The following is a 6,592-nucleotide window of genomic DNA, read 5'->3' as shown; positions in this document are numbered from 1 at the left end:
TCTAGCCAAGTTAAGATTACTTGAATTAAGAAAGTTTTATCATGATTTGAGTACATTTCATTTGACAAGAAAAATTATCTACCAATTGAACAAGACCTTTTGTACTTAAAATATAAAAATACATCTCCCTACACTTAAGAGAAGAAAAAACACTCTCTTTGCACTTAAAATAAGAAACTAAATCTAACGTTGCTTGAATTAAGACATTTTTTTTTACTTGTCAAGTCGAATCTATACACAAATAAAGTAAAAGGTTCTTCATTTGAGTCATTTTAACTTACCTAGATATTGCTTTTTGCTGTGTAATTGTGTTAGTATTTTTATTTCCGGGTGTCTTCGATTACCCCAATGAGCACATACATAAGAGGTTTTTTCTTCCTAGTTCCTGAGCTCCTGTCTGATTATTAAAGGATGACTCAGATGCATTGGACAATAAAGAAATACATTTCTAATATAATCTCCTTGTAACTATTTTGAATAGGTTGGGAATTCCGGACTAGTCACACAATTTAGTGAAATATGGAAATAAGGGGAGGTTGGTGGATTGAAGCAGATCATTTAGTGTTCCCCAAAATAAGTTAAAGTAATATAAATATTGTATTCTTGTTTACTTTCAACTTTGTAGATTTTTTAAAAAGATATATTTTATTACAAATCTCCCTTAAAATTTTATGAGAAACACTTTTGGGCCCTGATGATCCCAAATGTTCTTAGTGTTGTTCCCTCAGCTGTTAAATTGCAAACTTTACCATTAAAAGAAGCACCACATTCAGAATTTTCTGTATTTGCAATTTTAAAATAATAATTAATAATAATTATAATAATAATAATTCAGAAAATCTGAAAATACACTGTGTTAATTGTCTTAGTCCATGCCAACACTCCTTTAGTGCCATGTCCCATTGAAAATCATTGTCAGGGGTTGTTTTAAGCCTCTTTGACTGTGCACAATATAATGAGCTGAAATTCATTATATACGCTCAATAGCCTTTAGGAAGACAGCTGCTCTGGATGCTCTGTGGCGCCCTATTTCCTGCTTTTCCATCGGCTTAAGTCTCAACCAGGAAGTGTCTGTGTGCAAAGTTGATTAGGAACGAATGGCCCCAAATTATGAAAGTGATTTAGAGCTTCAGCAGAGTTGGGTCTAATGTAATAACTTGGGGAGGGAGAGAGAGAGGAGAGGGGGCCGGGGTCCCAATTGGGGAAAAAAAAAAAGGCTTCCTCATATTTGAAGAAATACAGCAGGAAATAGTTAGACTGGGTCAATTGGTTAATGATTTGGAACTCAAATGGATTTTTGCACATGCTTCGCTTTGAGAAAAGTGAGGATTTTACGGTGCTTGATACTTTTCATGTCAATGCATTGCATAGTATGGCTTTAACCATGTATATCTTGCATTTATTCAATTGCTGCTGTTTTTATTATAAAATTGTTGTTGCCTCTCTCCACAGATCTGACCTATAACCTGGTTTGGTGTCACGTGCCCATCTCTACAAGATAATTCAGTTATGAAGACAAGTGGTAGGGGCCTCCACCAGAAAAGTTACTCACTGAATATCATCATAGCTCAGCTGGGGTGTTGATTTCGAAGGTTGGTGGTTCAAATCCTGCTCTCGTCATAAACATAGTTGGTTGAGTGGTCAGACCCACTGACCCACAGGTTGGTGGTGTGATTCCAGCTACCACAGATGAATGCTGTCGCTGTGTCCTTGGGCATGACACTTAACCCACCTTGACCCCAGTGTCTGCGTAGAGTGGAGTATGAATGTGTGTGTGTTCTTTGATGTAAAGCGCTTTGAGTGTCTTGAAGGTGGAAAAGCGTTGTATAATAATATGACCATTTATCATCATTTATTCATTCAGTTGCAGTATAGTCATTGTTATAGTTATCATAGACAGTGTTAGCACATTAAAAGGAATAGTACTAATTGCCTTCCATACATTTCTGTACTGTGTGTCCCTACATCCCCTCACGTCTCTCTGCTAATATCAATCCCCCTTTTAATGATGATTTGAGCTGACAGATTCTGCTTTGATGAATCCGCCTCTTTAATCCCACGCTTCTGACTCACTGTAGCACATTATGAAAACTCGACCAAACAAAAATCTAACTCCTGCTCCTCAAATGTGTGATGGATAACTTTTAGGAGGGAATGGTGAAGTCGATTTAGTTTGCGTTTTGTCAGTGGGTTGCATAACAAAGCAGTGACCTCACAGGATTAAAGGGGGCAAAGGCGAAAGGTCACGGTTAATCTCTGAGGTTAAAGTTGTAGAGGCAAGTGAGGACAAGTTTGAGTAGAGCAAGTGAAATGAACAGACAAGTGCATACTAACAAATATGAGTTAGTTTTACAGCGGTTCTTAAGATGTTTACATTTGTACTGAATAATTAAAAGTTTAGGTAAAATAATTAATTACTACAAAATGATACATATTGACACACATTGACTCAGCTTCATAACTGGAACTAAACTGGGGCTAAAACCAGATCTGAACTACATCAGAAGGACTAGACTGGGTTTAAACCAGGACAAGTTCAAATGCATACCTAAACAGCTATGACTACAGAAGCTGCACTTTTCTATTGACTAATATTATAAATTGCTATTCTAAAAAGCATATAAACTACATTTCAGTTATACACCTCTATCCATGTGTTTCAAGGGTATGAAAAATAGTACCATTGCCACCATCTTTTAAATGGTGAAATGTACTGAAAATGTCACATTTAAACCGGAACCTAAAATTCATGTGCTGTAAATGCATAACACACTGACTAATGGACAGTTTTCTATGTAAAAAACTGCCACTGTTTCCAGTGTAATTAAACAAAGCTGTCAGTTTATCCTTCGATTATACCATTAGCCCAGTGTAATGTGCTGGTCCAGTCTGCCTCATAGAGCACTTTCCTAATTACTATAACCGTGGATGTAGTGTTGACACATGCCTCATTTACAATACCCTGGTGACAGATATGTTGTGCTGTACATTTAGAGTATAATCTGTAATCTATGTAAATGAAAACAGCTCAGCCCTGCCCAGACACGCTCTACTCCACTGCAGCACATGCCTCTGTAATGCCTCTCATAGTTGTATTACATCTGTGATAGGCAGCCTTTGTGTGATCATGTCTGTAGTTTCGACTCTGAATCATAATGACTCTTTGGAATTTGGAATATGACGTTGGGATGTTTAAAGGTCTTATATAATGCAAAATTGATTCTTGTGAACTTTAAGACATGTTATAATGTTGTTACGTCATCAAAAACATACCTGGAGTTGTGGTTTTTGTTTCATCCACGCATGTTTGAGTAACACTTTATTATTAGGTTGTCTGCATCTCCAGAGCTGAAAATGCTCCATTCCATCTTGTGTGGAGTTACTTTTACCTTACTTCAGTAGAGATAGGCAATTTCAGGGCTGATATCATCCAACTGATTCTAGTAGAAGTGTATTCAGTTAACAGACACAGTGGAGTACTTCCTCTATTGACCACAACAGAGTTGTTTTCTGTTAAAATATGTAGGGTTTGTGTGTTAAACATGTGTGAATGAAACAAAACACAATTCCAAGTACAGTGTGTTTGTGATGATGAAACAACATTGTAACATAAATGAGAAAATAGCGTATATATAAGCGTCTCTCACATTGTATTTTGAAATCGTTTGTGTTGCTGTAAAATTTTATAATTCTGTGTTTATATATTGTATTTTTGGATATCTTTTAGTAACTATATTGTATGTGAGATCTATCCCTGCTGTATTTGCAACAGTCTAGTATCACATAATAAACAGTTACTCAATCCAAAGACTTAGTAAGTATGCCTGCCACTATTTCTATCTACTTCAGTTTGTCATGGGGACGTTACAGTGTTGCAATGATCAACAGCAGGGGAAGAACATGCAATCCAAATCAAGATAAATAACTAGAAAGACTTAACAAAAGACATAAAATCAAAGGCAGAATCAACCTTTGGAAGTCTTGCGTTTTCTTTCCACTTCTTCTGAATTTTTTTTATTTGTGTTTTACTTTTGTTTTTATTTATTGTGTGTCCACATTTCCTCTGTTTCCGTACCTGTACAAAGTTCTGTTTACATGTTTATGTTGGTAAAAAAAAAAAAAAAAAAAACAGATGGTGGCTGACATATGATGCTTTGTTTTTGAAAATAAATCTTGTATCTGTAAACTATTATCTGAAAATAAAGAATAATAATAATAATAAAAAAAAAATAGACATAAAATCACCCAAACAGACAACACTGACCATAGTACAGTAGTAGCAAACAGTCCCACTTGTAACTGTATGGTAAAGCCATGGTATCCCAAGAATTGCCAGTGCACACATAAGGAAGTACCATTCCATTTCACTGTCTATTTTAAAGCTTAACTTATTCAAAATTCCCCCTGGTAAGTGATCCAAATATACCTCAGGTTCAGAAAAGTGGTTGGGAGTTGGAGAAAATATTGTCTTCACTGACGTGCAAGCAAGAGAATATACCACTTTTCCCTGATTTGTATTTTAAAGGTCTTATACTATGAAAAAAAAAGTTATCTCATCAAAAACATACCTGGAGTTGTGTTTTATTTCATTCACACATGTATGTGTAACACTTTATTATTAGTCTGTCTATATCTCCTAAGTTCAAAATGCTCTATTCCTCCTTGTGATGTCATATAGTGGTAGCTTTCAAGTTAATAGCTACTTTTTACCTTTAGTTCAGTAGAGTCTGGCAGTTCCAGAGCCAAATTGTCCAAATGATTCTAGTGGAAGTGTATGGAGTTTAAAAACACAGTGGAGCACTCCTCATATTACCACATGACATCACAAGGTGGAACAGAGTGTTTTCAGTTTGAGAGAAGAACTCAAAACACAACTCTGAGTATGTTTGTGATGATGAAGAAACAACATTATAACATAGATCAGAAAACAGCAGAATATGGGCCCTTTAAGATCGATTGATGATGGAATTGTCAAATTGTTTTCTTAGACTTAGACCACGGTTTAATGGAAGAAAGTCACATCTACACATTTTATTTTATCCTGTTTTATCGAAAGCCTGCCATACAAGTTTAATCTGTCATGTGATTGTTCTCTCAATCAAATGTACATCTTCATCCTCTCATCCATCCTTTTGACCTATATAGCCACATTATTATTGGTGAGACCCCTCTTTGTAGAGCTGTGTATGTGTTATTGTTCTGATGCCACACTGACAATGTCCTGATTATGTCATTGTACTGAGTCTTGATTATAAAATGATTTGAATTCCCCCGATAGCAAATAACTTGTAATTCATAAGATTCTACTGGGCTGTAATTATTGTATTTTGGTCCATATACTGTACATCTAAGGAGCTTTCATTGAAGATGTGTATACTGCAACACATTTTGAAGTGTGATATATTGCCGAAGTAAATATAGACAATAATATTTAAATAAAGCAGAATAATCTAAAATATATATATATATTATTTATAATTATTTTGTATTTATAATGAAACTAACAAAGCTATATCTATTTTGCTACATTATCTAAGTTTTTAGCTCACCTCTTCTCTATTATTTGTATGACATTAGACTTAGAGCTGATGACAAGCTAGTGACTCCAGGCCCACTTACAGGTCAGATCTGTGGAGAGGCGAGCCCACTCACAATAAGATGATGGATTTGCTATCGGCTCATATAAAATCTACAAGTCTGGTGTCAGTGATGACTTATAAGTGACAAGTGGAGGACGACATGATTCACAAGTAGCCTACTCACTACTCACTTGTGTCATTGCCCACTCAAACAGCATTGTTTTCAAGAAGATGCGCCCACGGCACACTTACACCCACAAAAAGAAACAATAGAAACATTACAAGAAGTTTACTTTGTTGGTAATCGCATCTGGCTAAATCCCAATACCATAGTGACGAATCGTGAGATGTAGAAAGACAGCAGCACCATCTAGTGGACAAATGACACACACATCTAATGACGACAAACATCACAGGCATTTACGGGGCGATATAATGATTTGCTTAACATAAAATTGTCCATAAAATTTGATTTATATAAGCTGATTTACACCCAAGCAATTTTCTTAACTGGTAAGGCAGATGAACAAGACGTGTGTTCTGATTGGATGTTGCGTGGGCTGGTCCATAGAAGTGTTTCCTTATTGGTTACAAATGATGAGTGGTTTTATGCCTTATTGGTTGACTAAAATATTACTTACTTACTCTTCGTTTATAAATAGGTAATGCGTACATTCATTGAGATTCTCCACTGCACCTCTGTGTGATTGGAGAAAGGGGAGGAGGGCTTCTTGCATCAGAATATGTTAGCACAAACACTGCAGATGGACACTTATGTAAAGATGGAGCCTGACTCTAGTGGGCGTGGGATACCCTTGGGTTGGGGTCACATCTAAGGGAGTTAAATAATGCAATAAATTACAAATGCTTGAAATCAACCTTACAATGTTAATATTTAATAGCATCAACTGCAGTGGTGCACTAATGAACGATGTGTTTTGTTTTTTCAGAAATGATTTTCTTTTGAGATCAGTGGCAGCCTACAAACCTTCAACGTTAAAAAATATGTGATT

Source organism: Boleophthalmus pectinirostris, unplaced genomic scaffold (genome assembly GCF_026225935.1).
Source record: "Boleophthalmus pectinirostris isolate CB_2022bp ecotype Guang Dong unplaced genomic scaffold, ASM2622593v1 HiC_scaffold_12, whole genome shotgun sequence".
NCBI classification, from domain to species: domain Eukaryota; kingdom Metazoa; phylum Chordata; class Actinopteri; order Gobiiformes; family Gobiidae; genus Boleophthalmus; species Boleophthalmus pectinirostris.
The sequence above is the reverse complement of the archived record's forward strand: the minus strand, read 5'-3'. Positions refer to the sequence as shown.